The sequence below is a fragment of the Myotis yumanensis genome, unplaced genomic scaffold (genome assembly GCF_028538775.1).
Source record: "Myotis yumanensis isolate MYYU_CA2020_CCGP unplaced genomic scaffold, mMyoYum1.0.hap1 SCAF_14, whole genome shotgun sequence".
Classification (NCBI taxonomy): Eukaryota; Metazoa; Chordata; class Mammalia; order Chiroptera; family Vespertilionidae; genus Myotis; species Myotis yumanensis.
This window is the reverse complement of record NW_027223765.1, coordinates 26,167,088-26,189,799: the sequence shown is the minus strand read 5'-3', so window position 1 is coordinate 26,189,799 and position 22,712 is coordinate 26,167,088. Positions and strand designations below refer to the sequence as shown.

Here is a 22,712-nt window from a genome sequence, read left to right as displayed (position 1 = left end):
CTGCTGCCAAGACAGGTTTCACGTGGGCCTGCCACGTGGACCACCCCAAAGAGATTCTTGTCTCTTAGGACATGTCAGCTGCTTCCCCTCAGAGCAAGAGACAGGAATGCCAACTGCAAGCCACAATGTCTGCTTTGAGCTAGTCTCGGAATCACATGTCATTATTTCTGTAATATCATGTTGCTACACAGGCCAGCCTATCCAATTGGGGAACTCTACAAGGTGTGAATCCCAGAAGGTGGGGATCACAGGAGGGTAGTGGAGGCTAGCTACTATACACACTATACTAGCCCACCTTGCTGCCTTTCCTTATGCAGTTCTCTTCACATGGTTTGCTCTCTTCCTTCTGCTTGTCTTAATGTGGTAAAGTAAAAACACACCATCTAGAGTTGGTGAAACTGGTTCAATCTCAGTCAAACACTGCAATCTGATTAGAGCAAGTCTCTTGGCCTTAGCTCCCATATCCATAACACAAATGTTATAATCCCTGTTGCAAAAAGGAATGTGGGCACTAAAGAAATCCAGTACATATAGAAGAGTACTTTGGAGATTGTAAATATGTAAAATTCTTTCTTTTTTTTTATTGATTTCAGAAAGGAATGGAGAGGGATAGAGAGATAGAAACATCAATGATGAGAGAGAATCATTGATTGGCTGCCTCCTGCTCACCCACTACTGCGGGGGGATAGAGCCCACAACCCGGGCATGTGCCCTTGGCTGGAATTGAATCTGGGACCCTTTAGTCCGCAGGCTGATGCTCTATCCACTGAGCCAAACCAGCTAGGGTGTAAAATTATTTCTTAACCACCACATTTCTTCAAGGACTGTCTATATGCCATTTTTTTTTAAACCTTCACCTCTCTCAGTTGGAGGTCCCAGCCTCCTCCTCTGGGTTCTGACAGCACTGTGTGTATTCCTACAGTCTTTTTACATTCTGCATTTATTGTAAGTATTTACTTAAGTGAAATTCACCCCTACTGAGTTATAAGTTCCTTCAGGTCAGAATTTCCCATGACACTGTCTACAGAATAGTTGATAAATGTTTAATTAACTGAACTAGCATGCCTTCAGAAAGTCCTTTCCCCTTTAACAACCATCCACAGAGACCAGGAGGGCTTTATGTACACATTGTCCATGGGTACACATGATATAACAGAGAAAAAGGCTGACTTTAGTTCTGGATGTCCAGAGCATCTTGAGGCCCAGGGTAGAAAAATTAGTTTGGCACTTTTGAATATTTCTTGGGTATCAAAACCTGAGGTCCTAGGATAATCCATGGTTTTTGAGGAACACATTCCTACCCAGTTTATCCCTCCACTTGCACAGGAGAGAAAGTCAAGGGAGACTGGGGTAAGAATGCTACAGCCAGAATTCTAAAGATGTTACTACTCCCCTGCCCCCCAAGTTTCCTGTTCCCTGGCTGTTCAAACATCACTAATCTAGGACCTGCGGTGAAGGGACATTGCAGATAGAATTAGTTACTTATTCGCCAACCTTAAGACAGAGGTGATCTGGGTGAGCCTAATGTAATCACATGAACCTGAAAAGCAGAGAAGTCTCCAACCTACCTGCATGGAGAAGGGGAGGCAGGTAGGTTGAAACAGAAGGGGAGTCAAAATGTAAAGAGGGTTCAACCCACCATTGCTGGCTCTGAAGGTGGAAGAAGGGATCCAAGAGCCAAGAAATACCAAGCTCTGCATACATGCTAGGATATGTGGGTTCCTATAAAACTACAGAGGAGCCACGGTAATATAGATCTTGTCTGAGAAACGTGGAGAAGCTGTTTATGTAAACCAGTAAAGAAATGATGAGGCTTTAACTAAAGCTGGAAGAGTGAGGGAAGCATAATTTTGAGTCAGTGCCTACAGTAAACAGTACTAGGTTGGCTGATAAGACAACAGATTGACAATGGGAGCTCTTAATGCACTCTTCTGGAGGACAATCTGGCAGTATATTTCAAAATCCTTAGAATGATAAGTACCTTTGACCCAGCTACTCCATTTTTAGGCACTGTCCATAATAATAAAATAATTAGCAATTTTCACCCAATTTGTTACATACAAGGCTCTTTTCATTGCTCACTACATCTGAGAGCAAACACTGGAGACAACTTATTGTCCAAAAATAGGGAACAGATAAATGATGTTTTATCTAAATAATGGATATTTCACATATGTGCATATGACAATGAAGAAATGTTTTTAACTGAGGTAATAAAAACTATTTCCATTTTGAAAATCAAAAATAATACACACAACTAGGTATAGATGTCTAGATATAAGCACACATAAAACAAAGCTTGAAAGGCTATTCTTAGTGATTAATTATGATTATGATTAACAACGATATCTATGATTTAGGGTTATAGGGTGTGGTTTTAAAATGTATTTTTATTGATTTCAGAGAGGAAGGGGGAGGGAGAGAGATATAGAAACATCAATGATGAAAGGGAATCATTCATTGGCTGCCTCCTGGATCAAGCCATAAACCCGGGCACGTGCCCTTACCTGGAATCGAACTGTGACCTCCTGGTTTATAGGTTGATGCTCAACTACTGCATTACCATGTGTGTTTTTGTTGTTGTTGTTGTTGTTAAATTTTCTTTACAGTGCTTGGCTATATTTTCTAAAATTAAAATATCACTTTTCTAATCAGAAGAGTATTAAGAAAAAATTTACGTCCAGGTTTCAGATTTGATAGTGGAATCTAAGTCCTAATGTTTATTTACATTTTAAAGAGTACTCTTTCAGGGGTACTGAACAAATACTAACTCTTCACTATTTTATTGAGTTAGAGCAAGCATGTCAAACACAAAGGCTAACATGGGCCAAATAAACGAGGCAGCACGTTTGACATGCATGATTTAGAGCATGTATCCTATTAGTAAATATTTATTGAGGCTGAAGAATTCTTATGTGTATGTGTTTTTTCAATCCATCCTCACAAAACAGCCCTTCTCTGTCCCCCCACTTACTTGGTCTCTCATAGATTGAATGAAACTGAAACCAGAAGACTGAAGTAGGAAATCTAAAGCAAGTGTCCCTACATTTGGCGTCCCACTGCTAGTTCTTTATAAAGTCATGGAGAAGCTAATTGTAGCATCGGTACACAGTAATGGATATGATGAGGCATAGCTCCCTTTACTAATGGAGAGGGTCCTACAAAGTAACAGTAAACCACATGTCTGCCTTTCTAGATAATAACCTCAATGATGCCAAACTACAGATGAATTCCACATAGAGGTCTAACATTCAGATAGCAATAGGATAATAAAATAGGTAATAATAAGTATAATAGATATTAATAAAACAATAGGTAATTTGAAAGCAACCTCAGTGCCACCTGTATGCATATATGATTACTAAATAGACAGAAAGGCAAAGTGTTGAGAACTGGACATGAAAATATATTTTCATTTTATAATTAGAATTTTATAATATATTTATAAGGCTGTTCATAATTTACAAAGTGGCTTCATAGACTGTGGCACATTTAGTTCTTATGATGAAGATATCATGCCACTTCATAGGTTAAAAAACTCTATTAAGTATACAGTGCTTTCTAATTTTATCTTTTAAAAGACCACCAATGTTATTTTTCTAATTCTTTCAAAATTGACAGATTGAGAGGTGGGAGGGTTACAAATATGCAGAGTCTGCAACTGAAAATCAACTCATAGGCCTGGTAAAAGCACCCAGGTTGGGTTATTATCAACAACTCCTTTGTACCTATACTTATAGCTCAGAACCACATTAAAAGCATTCTGGAATCACCACAGGAAGAACATTACAAAATTTAAAAAGTGGTTATGTTTTCACCATCAGCAGTCTAATCTATGAGAAATCAGCTTCTTTTATTTTTTTGTCTACTCCTTAAATCTCAAGTATATTTGGAATGCATTAACCACAGAACACTGTTAAGGCTTTTCTTTGAGTAAAAGACGTTTAAATTGATTCTTTAAATACCAAACACTACAGATGCAGTGCTATTAACCTAGAGTGATTGCTTTCCTAAACATACTGCCTTCTAGAGACAGATCAAAGGCTATATCTTGCTCCCACAATGACCCATGGTCATGGCCCCTCCATAACTTCAACAACATTGTTTGGAATGGCCAATTAAACCAAGCTTTAATTTTTACTCCCAGTTATATACCATGTTTCTAACATGCAGCTGACCTGATGGAGAAAGGAAGGGGAAGGTACCTGCAGCAAATGGCATCTCCTCCATTGAGACAAACAGATGTTTCCTCCTGGGGCCAATTGCACAAGGTAAGTGGAATTTTCCCCTGGTTTCATAGTTGTCATATTTGCACACCTCCTTTCTCTCATCACTAGTCATTTACTAGGTGTCAGTTCACTCGTGGTCTCTCCTACATACCAAGTTATTTACACACACTTGGTCTTCTAGAATCTGAGAAATATAATCCACAGAAAACTGCAGTGACTGAATTAAGTAAGAACAAATGGTTACAAAACAAGCAGGCCTTGAGAATTTGCACTGCTCTTTACCAACTATCATCTATTTTGACATGTTATAAGACATGGAGCATGGTGGTGGGTGAGGCAGAGCCATCAAAATTGTATGTTTGGATGAGGTGAGGCCATTTAGATATCATCCAAAGAGATAATAAAGACTGTGCTGTTCACTAGTGGAGACATTCTAAGAGCCTCCCTCATCTCCTAGTCGCACTGAAAGATGCCACCCGCTGCATCCTTAAGAGTAAAGGTAAGTGAACGTGGCTTCGTGTACTCCAGGAAGATACTGTGGGAAAGGTTAAGAAAACTACATCTCCTTTGCGATAACCTCAGACAGTCTTCCTTCTTCAGTGTAGCTTACAGATTGACAACCAAAATGGCAAAAGCAAAAACACTGCAGATGAATCAAAAAAATATTCCCCCTCCCCACTTCCTGGCCAAGATGTCTGACATGGAAGACGATTTCATGTGTGATGAGGAGGAGGACTATGACCTGGAATACTCTGAACACAGTAACTCCGAGCCAAGTGTGGATTTGAAAAATCGGTACTGTAAATCCAAAGTATTAAGAGAAAATGACCCACAGCAGCATTAAGCAGTTTCCAGAAGGTTTAAGAATGTGAAGGTGAAAAGGGGGAATGGGATTTAAAGAACTAAAACATATGGTTAAGATTAATTTCAAGTTGACAAACTTTCCAGAAATGATGAACAGATATAAACGACTATTGACCTACTAGAGGCCTGGTGCACAAAATTCGTCCATGGGGGGAGGGGAATGGTCCCTCAGCCCGGTCTGCACCCTCTTGAAATCCAGGACCCTTTGGGAGATGTCCGACTGCCAGTTTAGGCCCGATACTGATCCTGGCAGTTGGACATCCCTTTCTCAATCTGGGACTGCTGGCTCCTAACCGCTCGCCTACCTGCCTGCCTGATCGCCCATAATCCCTCTGTCTGCCTGCCTGATCGCCCCTAACCACTCTGCCTGCCTGCCTGATCACCCCTAACCAGTCTGCCTGCCTGCATGATTGCCCCTAACTGCTCATCTGCTTGCCTGATTGCCCCTAACCACTCTGCCTGCCTGCCTAATTGCCCCTAACTTCTCGCCTGCCTGCCTGATCACCCCTAACTGTTCATCTGCCTGCCTGATCGCCCCTAACCGCCTCTGCCTTGGCCCCCACTGCTGTGGCTTCGTCCAGAAGGTCGTTTGGCTGTCCGGTCTAATTAGCATATTATACTTTTATTTTTATAGATATTCAAAGATATTTTTATAGATATTCCTTGTGCAGTCACCAGGAATTATTCTGAAAAATCCATTAATTCTATTCTTGATTATATTTCCACTTCTAAACAGATGGATTTAGTACAGGGATTCTATAGAACAACACTGGAAGCTTTAAAAGATGCTAAGAATGATAGACTGTGGTTTAAGAGAAACACAAAGCTTGGAAAATTGTATTTAGAACAGAAGGAATATGGAAAGCTTCAAAAATTTTATGCCAGTTGCATCAATCCTGCCAGACTTGTGATGGAGAAGATGACCTGAAGAAGGGTGCACAGTTATTAGAAATATATGCTTTGGAAATTCAAATGTACACACACACAGAAAAATAATAAAAAACTTAAAGCCCTCTATGAACAGTCACTTCACATCCAGTCTGTCGTCCCTCACCCACTGATCACAAGAGTCATCGGAGAATATGGTGGCAATATGCACTTGAGGGAAGGTGAATTTGATAGGCACACACTGTATGGTGTTTTGTTGGTTTTTTTTGAAGCTTTCAAGGATTATGATGAACCAGGAAGTCCAAGATGAACCACTTGCTTAAAATATTTGGTTTTAGGAAATATGCTAATGAAATGGGGAACAAATCAATTTGACTCACAGTAAGCCAAACCATACAAAACTGATCCAGAAATTCTCGCAATGACGAATTTACTAAGTGCCTGTCAGAATAATGATATCACTGAATTTGAAAAGATTCTGAAAACAAATCACAGCAACATCATGGATGACCCTTTCATAAGGGAACACATTGAAGAGCTTTTGTGAAACACCAGAACACAGGTGCTCATAAAATTAATTAAGCCTTACACAAGAATACATATTCCTTTTATTTCCAAGGAGTTAAGCATAGACGTAGCTGATGTGGAGAGCTTGCTAGTGCAGTGCATACTGGATAACACTGTTCCTGGCTGAATCAATCAAGCCAACCAACTCCTCATTGGATGAAGGGTGGTGCCCAATAAACTGCACTTGATAAATGGACCAATCAACTACATTCTTTCAACCAGGCTGTAGTCAGTCAACTGGCTTAACAGAGTACAAGTTTTTACAGGCATATGCAAGGCAACAGTGCAGAGATGCACTTCTTAAATGAATTGGGAATGACAAAACTACTGTTGGTTGATGTGTGCTGAAAATTATTGGAGTATGACAGAAGTGCTTTTTTTTTTTTTTTAAATCAACTGGTTTGTGTTTTGCTGCCTCATTTATCCCAAGAAAAACAGCTTTAATCTCTAGAAGAAAACCAAATGCCATGGGATTTATGCTGTATTGACATCTTGCCCTAAACATAGTAGTTTGTCACAGGCAACATGACCAGAGAGAAAATTTTTTGTCATGATTCTCAGTACACTGACAGGCTATTGTTGGTTAAATTTAAAACATGTTTTATCTATAGAAATTCTCTCACAAATAACCTGCAATAACTTGAAATGCATACCCATTTGAACACTTCCTTTTCTCATGTACAAATTAAGATGTGTACCGCATTTTGAAAAATGTCAATTCTCAAAAAAAAAGAAATATTTATAAGGGAACAAAATAGCAGCTGCCAGTCAGCTTTGCCACAATTAAGTGTTCTATGGAGAATTTTTGTTTGCATAACAAATTAAAAGTGCAATACATACAAATACAGAGGTTGAAAGACAGTCACCTGCAGAGTAGATGGAACCGCCTCCTGTCCCTGACTACATGAGCCCATACATCCCATAAACCACTTCCAGTCCATTATCTGAAATGTACACCATTAAAGAGTCTACTATTAGCCCTGACCGGTTTGGCTCAGTGGATAGAGCATCAGCCTGCGGACTGAAGGGTCCCAGGTTCAAATCCAGTCAAGGGCATGTACCTTGGTTGCGGGCACATCCCCAGTGGGGAGTGTGCAGGAGGCAGCTGATCGATGTTTCTCTCTCATCGATGTTTCTAACTCTCTATCCCTCTCCCTTCTTCTCTGTAAAAAATCAATAAAATATGTTAAAAAAAATAAAGAGTCTACTATTAAAAGATAAATTCCTTTCTGAGCAGCAACACATCAGACTATCAGCTATTAAAAACCTCTTCATTAATTAATCAGAAATTATCTATAAAGGGCCTAAGGCAGTGGTCGGCAAACTGCGTCTCATGAGCCACATGCGGCTCTTTGGCCCCTTGAGTGTGGCTCTTCCACAAAATACCAACTTCTGCGCATGGGCCACGAAGTTTCAATCGCACTGTACATGCACGCCCGCACATGGTATTTTGTGGAAGAGCCACACTCAAGGGGCCAAAGAGCTGCATGTGGCTCGCCAGCTGCAGTTTGCAGACCACTGGCCTAAGGGAATAATGGGAAAATCAGAATTATTCATTTATTAACATTTGGTGAGGGTCTACTATTGAACAGTATAGTACCAAATGGGGATGCAGTGATGAATTAATTCACTCATTAACATTCTCCCTGCCCTAGCTGGCTTGGCTAAGTGGATAGAGCATCAGCCTGCGGACTGAGGGGTCCCAGGTTCAATTCCGGCCAAGGGCATATGCCTGGGTTGCAGGCTCCATCCCCAGTAGGGGGTGTGCAGGAGGCAGCTGATCAATGATTCTCTCTCATCATTGATGTTTCTATCTCTCTCTCGTTCTCCCTTCCTCTCTGAAATCAATAAAGAAATATATTTTTTTAAAAAACATTCTCCCTCCTTAGTTCGTTCACTCATTCATTCATTCATTCATTTATTCAACAGCTATACCAGGAATTGGAATAGAAATTCTGCCCTCAAGGGACTACAATCCAGTAGAAGAAAAATAATATTCATATCTACGAAGCAGAAATAAATACCACTAATTTAAAAAATGAGATATGTACTATGGAAGTCAGTAGACAGGAGAGAGTAATGCTACATGGGGGGATCAATACAGCTTCAAAGAGAAGGCATTTCACCTGAGTGTTGAAGGATGGCTGGCACATGAACATGCCATGTGGGAGAGATGGCGGAGGAAAGTATAATTGTGTGGGTCTGGTGGAGGTTCTCTAGCCAAAGCCCTCCTTTTACAGAGGGGTTTGATAAATTATCCAAGGTCACAGAGCTAATGAGCGATTGCTCCAAAACGATAACTGAGATGCTCTGAAATGAATGAATCTATAGTATTATTTCTATTTGTACCAAGGGTTATCAACTTGGCAAGCATTGTGTGTGTGTGTGTGTGTGTGTGTGTGTGTAAAAGGTTGGCGGAGGAAGAGCGAATGATTGATTCTGAGGGTTAATCAGGAGGGGCATGGGTTATGAGAGGGTTAAGAAACACAGACCTGCATATTTTCACATCATCAGAGAAGTTTCTGCTGGAAACAAGGACTGAACTGAAAACCTGGGCTACAATATTTGCCATCTACACAATAGTAGGTCTATGATACAACTCAAGCTTCTAAAACCGTCTTAGCTACTCAGGCACCTGTTTCACGCATCAACTCCCCTCACTGTTATCACTTATTATAAATGCAAATGACAGGTTCATGGATGGCCAAGAATTGACTTCTCAGCAGCATAAAAAGGAACCAGCATAAACGGAGTCACAACCATCCACACTTGAGTTTTCAATGAATTGACAGCATCTCTATCACGGTCACATTTCAGTAAACAGGAAATGCCAGAAAATGGAGTAAGTTGCATTGGGCCTTCTATCCATCTGTTCTGGGAAATGTCTGGCTTTATCAGAATTAAGTTTCCTCCACCCAGTAAGTCATATTAATTTCATATAATTCCAGGCCACTCGGAGCAGAGTTGAGCAGAAACAATATTTACCAATCATGGAATTAGAGAATGTTGGCAAGTGTCTTGGACATCTGATCTGACTCTATATGCATAGAAGTAAAGTGACTTGGCCAAGCTAATACACATAATAAAGATGGAGAACCAGTCTCAGGTCTCCTGCCTCCAAACTTTGCCCACCCAGGGTTGAGGAGCAAGCTTTCTTGCCAAGCAGGGAAAGATTTTATGCCCTCACCAAGAATACAGTGACAGTCCCAGCTCCCTACCTCAAGTGAAACTCCATTCTAACCTTTCAAATCCTTGACTACAAATATAAAATATTAAAAGTGAGATTATCTTTTTTCCTCCCAGGCCTACTGATATGACAGAGTAAATTTTTCAGATATCTGTAAGTGAACTCTGTTAGATACTTACACAGCTTTGTGCTGTTTCTTTCTGGGTAATTCCCCTTTTCACTTTTAAACATTTGATGCTTCTATGAATGGATGTATTATAATAAAAATATAGCTTCAGTGAGGACTACAGAATTAGAAATGATGGACTGTTTCCTCCTGACTGCCCTCCCTACCATTTCACAGTTGTCAGAGAGGAGTGCCTCAGTCTGGTACCAAAGGAAAAGCCTGCAGTTTCCTCCCAAAACATGCCTTGCAATTTTGAAACTCAAAGTACTGTTGAAGTCACCATACTTTATATAGACTCAGTGTTCTATTAGACAGGAACAGACCAGTTGGAACTGAGCAATAGAAGGTGGTACCAAGTAATGCATATTTTCAGAGAGACTCAAAACAAGCACAGCACTTTCATGTTCTTATGATACCATGATGGTTTTTAAGATCTATTTAAACTTTTTAAGATTGATTTTAGAGAGACAGAAAGAGAGAGGGAGAGAGAGGGGGAAAGGTGGGAGAGAGGAGGGAGGGAGGAAGGGAAGGAATCCAACCCACCACCTGTTGTTATACAAGTCAACACTCCAACCAACTGAGCCACACTGGCCAGGGCACCTTGTCTCATCCTTACAATGAAACTTTGGAATTTCTTACAGAATCAATATGAAAATGGTAGTACTTTAACTTCTCAAGCTTATCTGGTAAAGTATAAAATAGTTTTATAATGGTGGGAAATGACTTATTGATGCATAATGATGTCTTTGTCCCAAAGTCATTCTGCCCACAGCTGAGATGGGAAGGATTCAATGATACATGGACCTCAAATCCCTATGTACTGGATTCCAACAAAACAGTATCTATGTGATATTTCCTTTTAAAATTAAGTTGGGGGAGAACATTATCCTGAAGAACTGTTATATTTATCAAGCAATGAGGATTACATCACTGCCTTGAGATGCTAGAGAGTTCAGAAATGCTCATTGACAACCTTTTGCTTGGCTCCAGGTGTTTTACATGAAGGACTTTAGGGAAGTTTTTTATTTTGTTTTATTTTTTCCTTGGGAACGACTACAGATTCCAGGGTGAAAAGCTACATGCTCTAAAAGCAATTATCTCTCTGGGTTAAAAAATGTTTCCTTTTGTAATTAGGCCCTTGCCCCAAGTTCTATAGAGTTTTACTACTATGCCTGTAAGATCTTCTTTGAACCCTACCCATGTTTTTTCATCTTTGCTGGTCTCATTTTAATCTGTGCTTATGCTCACCTGTAAAGTTGGCAGAGTATGAACTTGCCTTTCAATTCCATTAGTTGAGCTTTTCATTTTTGTGTAGTTGGGTTCAAGAATTCTACATATTGAACACATGCTAATCTGAAATATGACTGAACTTGGGATGTTTATCAAATGCTGGAATACAGCCAGCCAACAAACCTGTTTTCAGTCTAGTCAACATCGTCAGACCTATTTTCAGCAGGTCAACTTATGAATGAATAAGATTTCCAACCAGGACATTAGCATTTTTTCCTCAGAGCTAGGAAATGAGAGCTCGTTTGCACCTCTGAACCACACCGTCTGATACAAATCCGGGATTAGGGAAGTCAGATATTCATTAAGCCAGCCTCCCTGCAGCTCCTGAACCTCTTCTCTCCTCTCCTTACTTGTCAAGTTCACTGCCTACTCAGTCATTATACATATGAAGTGACAACTTCCATTACTGTCACCAAACTTACCTGACCATAGAGCGCCATAGCTGTACATGAAGCACATTCAGATTAAGGTGAACAAAATAAAGCTATCCACAATGAATTACAGCAAAAATGCAAAAATGCATTTCTCTTTAAAAGAACAAAAAACAAATATTTTAAAATAAAAATTCAAAATATAATAATTTAAAATTATAGAAAAGTAACTGGCAAATTGACTAGACAACTGACATCATTACGATGGTGACCAGGGCTGTACACATTAGATGGCTGCACATGGCATTTGTGGCCACGGCACAGCCAATCTTCATGTCAGAGCAAGCTTCCCTCACTGATCCTATAGCAATGTCAAGGGCTGTCATTAAATACCGTAGCTTCATGATTCTTGATGTCAATCTGGTAAGCTCCTATTAAAATGTCTATAATCAATCAGAAATGTCCTTTAAAAAACAGTCAATGTCAATATTTATTTCAATGCAAATATTCAAACAAAGTGTAAATGTACCACTTGGCACCATGAATCATGCAAAATTTCTTATGTGATTAACTGCTAACATGGATTCATAAAAATGAGTTGGAATTAATTAAGAGGGAAACATACAGTAGCTCAAGCTTTGCTATTCAAAAAAAAAAAAGTTTGCTGTAAAACAGTATGCCATGTTATGCCCGGCAACAGCCTTATACATCTGGTGTTTAACACAGCTCGTGATTGCATCATTATATCCTGCGCTTGACTTAACCTCATGTTGTTTTATACAGTAACATGCTGTACAGGTTTGTAGCCTGAGAGCAATAGGCTATACCCGTGGTCAGCAAACTGTGGCTCACGAGCCACATGTGGCTCTTTGGCCCCTTGAGTGTGGCTCTTCCTAAGCCTTAGGAGTAACCTGATTAAATTAATAACAATGTACCTACCTATATAGTTTAAGTTTAAAAAATTTGGCTCTCAAAAGAAATTTCAATCGTTGTACTGTTGATATTTGGCTCTGTTGACTAATGAGTTTGCCGACCACTGGGCTAGACCATATGGCCTAGGTGTGTAGGAGGCTATACCATGTAGGTTTGTGTAAGCACAAGGATGAAATCACCTAACAGCGTTCTCAGGACATATTCCCATTGTTAAGTGGCACGTGACTGTAGTTCTCAAAGGCACCAGAGTGTTGGACCTTGACTCTAATGACACAATTAGCAATGACCTCAGCTGCTAAATGAAGGCTAGGCAAACCCAAGGCTCTTCTCTGACCACCACCACACGTGGTAGATGGATAACAACACTAAGTGCTCAGATGTCAAGAAAGCTGGCCATGGTCCTTACTCTCAAGATATCTGCAGTCTTGTTAGAGAGACAAAGCTAACACAAGCTAACCACAATGCCAGGGAGTCCAAGGAGAGTGCAAGGGGGTACACTGTGTGGGCCTGGCACAACCAGTCTTAATGACAGAAGCTTTCCTCATCTGGGAGCAGGCCAAGGAGATACACAGCAGAGTCACAGCCTAAGACTATAAAGAGGGAGGAGCCCAGAGAAGAGGGAGGACAGTGTGAATCAGGTAGGAGTGTAGGCTACTGTTGGTGACTGGCACTGAGTGAAAGTTGAGCAGAGCCAAGATCCTCAAGTTCAATGTTTCTCCTCAGGGATTCCCGACATCCTGAATTTACTTTTACAAGTGGGAGTTTAAGATTTCTGGGGTGAGTACAAGGATTTCTCAATATCTGCTTTTTCCCAAGCCATTTTGTGATTTTAAAAATGCAAAGTAGGCCAGTATTTCCATAGCTGTGGAAGTGGGATGTGGGATTGTGTGGCTAATCCACAGCAATGCCGAAACCCTATAGTCCTGGTCAAAGAGCTCTCCCTTTTGCTAACAATGTCTTCCCTGGATTTGGGCGAACTTAATTTACCTACAAGAAATGCCATCTCTCATTCCCATGTCTGACCTCTGGCCGTCAGTACAAGACAGTACCTCGTCCATAGGAGGAAGATGAGACCTGCTTCACATGTTTAAAAGAATGCTCATCTTACAATAGTTCATTAAACTGTAATTATTTATGCAGTTTTTATAGTTGTATTATTTGTAACAATAAGACTGTTTAGAGAAATGAGGCAGATACATATCCTGCAGGTATAAGTAAATATGATGCAAAGTAGAAAGAATTCAACAACTACTGGACCTTTGCTGGACTTATATGGTGTGAAATTTGTCATTTAATCCTTACCGCCAACTTTAAAGGATGGTTTTGCTTCACTTTACAGATGGAAAAATAAAACTCAAATGCTCCAGAGATTAAATAAGAAGAGAGAGAAAATGTGACTTCAGCATATCTGGCTCTGAAGAAAGATGCTTTTAAACTCTAGCCAATGCTGGAGAGGGCAGAAGGGGCTCAAGGGAACAGGGAGAACCTTAAATACAGGGAACAGAGAAGGACACGAAGGACAGCAAATATTTGGGCAAGCCATGCTTTTCACCACTCTCTGGACAGGATCACTATCCAAGAATTCTTTCTATTTCTTTTCATGTGACATTGCCTTAGAAAGCCATTATCAGTGTGGTCTTTCTATTCTTTCTTCTCTCTTTCTCTGTTTTAAAAATGTGGCTCAGCAAAGATAGAAATGAATGGGCCCTAGCTGGTCTGGCTCAGTGGATAGAGTGTCAGACTGCGGACTGAAGGGTCCCAGGTTAGATCCTAGGCATGCCTGGGTTGTGGGCTCAATCCCCAGGGGGTGTGTGTGCAGGAGACAGCCAATCAATGATTCTCTCTCATCACTGATGTTTCTATCTCTCTCTCCCTCTCCCTTCCACTCTGAAATCAATAAAAATATATTTAAAAAAATAAATTAATGAAAGAATTTAAAAAAAGAAAAGATAAAATTAGTAAAAAATAGAAACCCTTGATTTAGAAAACTTATAAATTCTATTTCCAAAATAAGGGTCCACTGTAAAGATATTGCTCATGAAGGCTGACATACATTTATTTTTTATCACAAATGGTACATTGATCTAACTAATGACCATCAAAATCTTTCAAGGAGTTCTAAATTCCACATAATCTAAACCACTCCTGTTCTTTCACAACAAAGTTAAAATTTTACCCCCACAAAATATAACATGTAACTTCTTATTGGGACATTGTATGATCACAAGAAAAGACTCAAAGATTAATAGAATTATGGCAAAAAAGACACAGGAACCAGATTAAACAGGTTCCCAGTGGCCAAACTTGGTCAAAAAGTAATTACTGTAATTGATTGTAAAATAGAAAATATATAAAAACTCATGAGTATACAGTTAACATACATTAAAAATAAAAAGGGAAGAGGGAAAGCCTTAAAACTCAACCATATTCCCACCTTCTACTGCAGCCTCTGATTTGAAAACCAGTGATGGGCTTCAGTTTCCTTTCATTTTGAACCTTTGCTTTGTATGGCCTTTTCCATTAAAACCATAAAATAAAGTGAATAAGCGCCACAGTGAGCAATGCCTTTGGTGGTAGAGAAAGGAATTATCCTTCAGGCATCAATCACTTTTTGAAGCCATAATGTAGAGGAAATTCAACAAAGGAATGAAAACATTTTATATTTAGAGTTTCACATAAGGAGGCAGGAGACTCTTCCCTCAAGTCTACATTGACTTTGCATGTCTTGAACAGTTGTATTCTCTAAATCTTTGCAAAGTTTAGTAATTTCAGTAAAAAAAACACCACACAAGCAAGCTATATTTCTGGAAGGAAGTGATAGTAAGAGAAATGTCAATCATAACAAAAGCTGAAAGGTAGAGAACTGATATCACGAGGCCTCCTGAAGTGCCCTGGCAGTGGAGACAGCTGCTGATAGAACTGAAACACACCAGGCCCACGTCAAGGCTGTGGAACAGGTCTCAGCCCCGCCACCCACTAGCTGTGCATCCCAGGAAAGCCCCTTGACCCCTTGCTCGATGGCTTCTTTAACAAAGGAGTTGGGCTCCAAGACCTTCACTCCCACTCTATGATCCCATGAGTGTCTGAATGTCTACCTCCCTGTGCAGTGTGTCCTTGGGTGAATTAACTCCCCTGGGCCTCAGGCTTCTCATCGGTAAAATGGATTTGTTAATAGTTCCTGCACCTAACTTGGTTGCTGTGAGAAGTAATGAAATAATATATGTAAAAGTGCTTGGAACAGTGCCCGGCATGTAGTAAGCATGCCTAAAATGTTGACTATTATTGTCATAGTAATAAAAATTGCAATTATTGTTTCTTCCATCATCCATCCAAAAGCTTCTCCAAAAGCTAATAATGCTTCAAAGACCAGCTCTGATGCCTTCATCATTCTGGCAGGAATTGCCACCATCTGCTGCCCTTGTTTTCCTATGACACTGTGTCTTTTGATAGCTCCTAGTGTCTATACCATTTTAGGATGAGATAACCTCACAGCTTCCTGATCCAAATTATGATGTAAGGCATTCCTCTCTGGAGTGGGGAGAAATGGGAAGAGTGGCTGGAATACGTCTAACAGACTGATTTTTTCAGTGAGAGTAAAAGGAGTCTAACCAAAGGGAAACCAAGCATTGGAAGAAAACCAGTTGACCAGAAAGCCTAGCATTCATGACTCACGTAGGCAAGTCTGGTTAGAAGATTGGAAGAATGTAGACAAAAGAGGAGGCGTTCATGTGGTTCATGACACTGTTCTCTTTAGTTTTTTGTTTTTTTTTTTTTTTTTTTTAATATATTTTATTGATTTTTTACAGAGAGGAAGGGAGAGAGATAGAGAGTTAGAAACATCGATGAGAGAGAAACATCGATCAGCTGCCCCCTGCACATCTCCCACTGGGGATGTGCCTGCAACCAAGGTACATGCCCTTGACCGGAATCGAACCTGGGACCTTTCAGTCCGCAGGCCGACGCTCTATCCACTGAGCCAAACCGGTTTTGGCTGTTCTCTTTAGTTTTTATCAGATGAAAATCCCTAAGAAATTTTTTAATCTATAAATTTTTTTTTTAAATCTAATGGTTGAAAATAAACTCTTATCCTCCATGATACTGGGGTATGCTCTGCGCAGTTGACCGAAAGCTTCCTGGCTGAAGAACAACCCCCTGGATGCCCTTTCTCTGCTTCACAAAAGGAATATGAAGTTTTCAGAATTAATTACTATACGCCCCCTTTAACATTACCTCAGGAATAGCCCCAATGGTAGGAGAGAAGGAAAAGCACTAGAGTCAAGGTGAAAAAAAAATCCTTCTGTCCTATCCCTTTGAAAGTCCCTTGGCAAAGTGCAGATGTGTAATTTTTAAAAATTACATATTCCTTTATAACAAACCCAGAAATACTGACTTTGAAGTGCCCTGTGGGTTAGAGCTATCTAAAAATAAAACATTACTTCAGGGACATTGAAAAGAAATACAAATTGGCCAATGAATGTGACAAGGAGAATTAAACAAAACAAAGAAAACAAAGAACTATGGAACACACTTCTTTCAAAGACGTTCCTTATTAGTCCTGTCTCATAATTGCATAAGTCTGGGGACAGCAGGGTTCTTTTCAAGCCAGGAGAAGGTAAATAACCTCTGAAAGTTGGATAAGGGGGAAAACATCAAAAAAGGAACAAAATTACTCACCTACGGGCCTGTTCCAGCTTAACAGTCCATGTGGCACACATCAACGACTCTCTCCTCTGTCTAGATCCAGTCATTCAACAGACTCACTGAGCTCTCCACAAGTGTAAGAGGCTCCAGTGCCCTCACATGTGCCATCACAGAGGCACGTCCAGGGTATGAAGGCCTCACAGAGGAAACAGCCGCCGGGCTGAGGGGTGGGGCAGGGCATCAGAAGAGGCCTTCCCAGGAAAAGCCCGTGAGAGGCAAAACAGCCTGGTGGTTGAGAGCACGGGCTCAGGGCTAGACTGCCCGGGTTCAAATCCCAGCACCACTGGCTCTCCGACCTTGATCCAGTTATGTAACCTCTCTCTGCCTCACTTTTCACACTGTAACACTGGTAAGAGGTACAGCTGACCCTGGAATGGCACAGGTCCACTTACATGTGGATTGTTTTCCATCAACACTGTACTGTATTCCATGTTGGCATTGGCTTCTGGAGGAATTGACCAACAGGAGACCAGAAAGATACAGTGCTGTAGCACGAAACAGGAGTCAGAGCCTCCAGTACGATGCTAAGAAATTTGACTTTTATTCTGGAGGTGGTAAAGAAGTACTGAGCTACAGGAAAGTGATGGTATATCTATGCCCCACAAACACCAGTGTGGAGAACGGCCTGATAGACCAGCATAATCATCTTCCAGTGAAACATCCAGGTGAGAAATGATGAGATGGATGAAGGCATGAGCAGTGACAAAGCCTAACCACTTGTGCCAACCATATGCCAGAGAACTGCCACCATCGCCACTTTACAGGTGAGGAAACGGGTGCAGGGCGAAGCAGAGAAGCCACCCAAGTCACCCATGCCCTTTTCACCAGACCACTCTGTTGGGAGCCATTATAAATCACATATACATCTCCAGCTTACAACAATAGGTTTCTGGCTCCTCCAAGCCAACTCCCGATTTGGCCTGGAGTTAAAAGTTAACCTTGCGATTTAGCCTGGAGTTAAAAGATAACATACCCTCACCCTAAGCACAAAGCAAGATACATCTCCGCTGATAAGAGCATAGCTGCGACATTCCAAAGCCTGTTACATCCTTAACGACTTCCTTTGCCCACCCCCCTCCTCTAGAAACAACATAAATACCACCCGCTGTAAAAATAAAACTGAGGCTTGATCAGAACTTTGTCTTGCCTCCATTTTTTCGCGTCTCCTATCCTCTCATTCCTTTGCAGGATTTGGTGTGGAATACTCACGATGCGTGCCCTGCAGGTCGGGGCACCACTCTGCCTCCCAGATTAAGGATCCCAGAGAAACTTTACGGAGCTAAGAGGAACATGGTGATTTATTTCATGTATGATGAAACCTCACTTAAAGTCGGCCTGGATAAAAAACATACATTCTCATAAGCATTAGGTCCTAGTACTTTTACAAAATTTGAGAAAATATTTACATATTATGTATAGAGAAGACAGTACTTTGCTGTCAATGACAATACTGAACTGTACTGGGTTTTCTCTGTATAGACCTTTCTGAACCACCATGTAGCACTGAGTGTCTACTCCTTCTAGCTTCCAAGTGTAAAAAAAGAATCACTATATGGAATCTGTCCCTAAGGATCTTAAAATCCAATGGAGGAGACAGATGTACATATGAATAACCAAATATGTGGTCATAAGAGATATGAATAAAGAGGTATAGGAAGATACATAAGACCTTATTTTGACTAGAGCTTGGGGAAGGATTATAGGCCAAAGTGTTTTAGTTGGGCTTTGAGAAAGTATTAAACAAAGCCTTGCTTCCCTGAAATTACTGTCAAGTACCAAAGGTGACCCACAAATGCCCTTGGGAACCTGAAGAAGGGAAGGCAAAGATGCAAAAGAGTTTCTTAGTTTTAGTACCACAATCCGCATAAATCAGTTTTTTAAAAGCCCGTGGAAATTAATTACAAACCAAAGAATCTGAAATCACCATCCCTCTGCCTTCAGATGCTTATTCCTACTTACTTAATCTACAACAATGGATGATTGTGACTGGGAGTGGGCAGCAGACCAAGCTCAAAGGCTCCTTCTTTACACATGGGACACAAATCCGGGAGGAAAGGAATGACTGGGTAAAATGTAGCTACCAAGGATCTCCTTCCCTTTTTAAGTCGCAGTTCTGTGTCACTTCTAGGCTCTAATGACGTATCACTGGTTCTGCTTATTGTCTTTGACTATTACATAACTCAAATATTTTCATAACATCTTTCAAGTTTGTCTTCTCTTCCCAATTTAACTGAAAAGTTCTGAAAGGCAAGAACCATTTCTTAAGCATCTCCCCCCACCTGGCCCTTCACAGTTTTGAAGAGAACCACACACAAAATAAAATTCAAATATCTATTTATTGGATAAATTAATACCTTTTGGAGTCTTTGAAAACTATCAGTTCCTTCATGTTTTTTTCTGCAAGACCCAAGTGTGATAAAATAAAATGTGTGCCCGTGTGTGTGTGTGTGTGTGTGTGTGTGTGTAGAAAGGGGAGACATTTCACACTTGGTAAATGAATAGTATAGTCTTATTTAGCGCAATTATTCTGACTGAATAAATGCTAATTTTAAAACTCCTCCAGTTGAATATGTTTCAAATTTCTAATTACTTCCTGCTAAGTTGCATTTATGTTTCAGTTGATTATTCACTTCAATTATTGAGTCACTATCAACATTTAAAAATGGAAAATATCACTAGTAATTCCATGGCTCCTCAGAGGGTGACGACAGTCTTATAACTACGGCTCCAACTCCTGATCAATCTAATCTTAGATCCTCAACTCAGCAATTCAGAGAAGTTTCACAGAGCATCACTCCATTTCCACAAGAGGTTCAGATATTGGCCTATTAGGGGGGTAACCCATTTTTTTTTATACTTAAGAGCTGGGAGGAAGGTTGGAGCTATCCCTGGGTGATATTAAGTGAGTGAAGTCCCAAAGGGTTGAGAAGGGGGTATGTTCCCTGCCATCCACAAGAAGTGACTGCAGGCACATTTGTGGGTGAGATATGTATACACATGAGCACCATCCTTTTTAGCCAAGGTAAGCGGGTGAGACTCCTGTGCCCCATTTCCACTTCATGTTTCAGATTAGGAGCTCTTTTTCCTCAAGCCTAATTTTAGCTTGTGTAAAAGTCTTAGATTAGAAGACACACAAAAGAAAGCTGGCAGCCTCCAGGGTAATTCCTCTGGATGTCCCCAAGCTGCCCTGGGAGGACACATACCACCTGCATCTTCAGGACACAAGCAGTCTGGGATCAAGAGCACAGGAATCCTGGCCAGGCTCTGTCCTTACAGAGAACACAAGGATCCAAGGTCTTCTCTGAATGGACCATGTCTCCTGTACGCTAAGGTGCGGGCAAGGGAAGACGGCTTGAAGCAGGAATCTACCTGGTCACATGAAGACTGGAAGTGCAGGGATATAGTCGGGGGGGGGGGGGGCGCGGGGGGAGGAGGTTTGAGGTTTTTTTCTTTCAGCCCTATCATTTAGAAAACTTCTGTCCTTAGAGAGGAAATGTGACTTAAACATCATTTTTCTTCAACATTTCACAAGACCCATCCTTCACTCCAAGGAGGAACTGGGAGAACAGAGTGCTGAGCTTCCTGGGCCAGCCATCTCATTGGAGCACTCCTGCACTGTGCCCTCGGTGCACCCTGTGGCCTGTGCACCCTGCCGCACTCCCTGCTGCCCAGCACCTCTTCTGGGCAGCAGCCCTCCCTCATGTGGCTGGCTGGTCTCTAAACACAACTGCAAGAATATGAGTGACACAAAGCACACTTAAAGAGGCAGTTTTTCTCTCTGCAAAAATAAAATCTAAGAACTTATTCTTTTTTTTTAAATTTTTATTTATAAAACACTAGTTGCCAATCCTGCTTGCCCCGGTCTGTGCTGTGGGTCAGTACCTCTATGGGCATGACCATCTGATATGCAGGACTAAGGCATGCCCCCAGCCCTCCCATCTCAGAATGCTGTCATTCCCTTCTTTGGTGTGGTAACCTGATTCTGATTTCTTGGCCTTGGCCATGATTTCTCTTTCTTCCATCAGCTTCTCCCTAGATCTGGATCTCTATTTCTGACTTGAGCTAGATGCCAGGTAGCCCTGGAAAGGTGATGTAGCAGAAAAAGGCCAAGCCCTTCTCCTTTGCAAGGATTAGGCAATTTAGGTTCCACCGCCGGCCAAGGACCCCGACATTTCCACCTGGAAACTGTCTTTTGGCCTTCAAATGAAGATGGAGTAGAATATCAAAAAGGTAATCAATCAGCTCTGACATTCTGATTCTAGAAGAAATCCCAGGGAACAAATTAAAGTAGAAGGTTATAGGACATAAACTTCATGGGTAGTATAGTCTAATTTTTATTATACACTCCTGCTTCTGCAACTTTTCTGTTCCTTTTACCTCCTTCCCTTTTGTGTTCTGTTTACAGTCAACTGCTTATTCCAGGCCACCGCCCCGCCCCCTGCCCCGTCAATCTCCAGTATTTGTTGTAGAAATAAACTACTCAAAACCCTAGATCCAGTGTCAGCTTCTGGGAGAGCTTGAGGAAATCCCTCTCCCTACCAATAACTCAGCCTGGTCCTCTGCATAATGACAGCAGTCACACCCTTCACTCCTCAAAGTGTGAAAAAATGCCAAAGTATAAAATAATGAACACAGCAAAGGGATCACTGTTACTATTAGCACCACTTCCTGCCTTTATAAGAAAAGTCCTTTTTCCTTTTAGCTTTTACAATTCTATCAGTGACTTACCTGATCCTTCCTTCTGCTTCCGATCCACAAGAATTACTTTCGTCCCTTCACTGATTTTAATCTGTTGCCCATTTTAACCTTCACTGTAGCTTCTCAATTTAGCTCTTAAATGACTGAGATTTCTAGACTCAAAAGATTGGGAATTCCAGGTATAGAAGGTGCAAGATGGAGGATGCTACCCAAGACCAGAGCTGTCTCATAGAGAAATATGCTAAATGCCTAATGAACTGCTTCTCAGCCCCTTGTCGAGTCACTGCATTTCACCTAACATATCCCCTGGTGCTTTCCTTCTCCCCTGGCCCAAGCAAATGCCATTGCTGATCTCAGGAACCAAGGGGGAGTGATTCAGAAAGCAGCTGTTTCCAGAAAACCCAGACTGAAAGATAAAGTGGATCAGGTATCATTAAAATCCGCATATCGTGGGGAGGGCAAAAAACAGAAATGTGACAGTGAAGTATTGATATTGCCAACGGAACCTCTGAAATAAGGAAGCAGACAGCTGCTGCTCAGGGCTGCTTCTCTCTTTGACTGGGTTTCTTTTATTTCACCACCTCTGACCTCTTTTCTCATTCTTTTGGAAATGTGATCAACTCATCCCCCTCTTCTCCTCCTCCATCCCTTCCTCCACCACTTTGAGAACTCATCTATCCCCCATTAGTCACTGTTACTGATCAGAGCCCTCTGCTCAGTGGGTGGGACAGAAGTTGCAAACCACTGAATTAGAGTATTACCACAACTTTGGTACACGCTGTAAAAGTGTCCATCAGTATCTTCCCTGATGAAATAAA

At 41.0% G+C, this 22,712-nt stretch overlaps 1 protein-coding gene and 1 pseudogene across 7 annotated transcripts in view; one reads left to right on the top strand and one right to left on the bottom strand.

Moving 5' to 3' along the window:
• TMEM108 (transmembrane protein 108) overlaps positions 1-22,712 on the bottom strand; it is a 291,266-nt gene that overhangs the window by 197,153 nt on the left and 71,401 nt on the right. The gene's annotated exons all lie outside the window — the stretch shown is intronic.
• Positions 4,921-6,794, top strand: LOC138992406 (COP9 signalosome complex subunit 2-like; annotated as a pseudogene).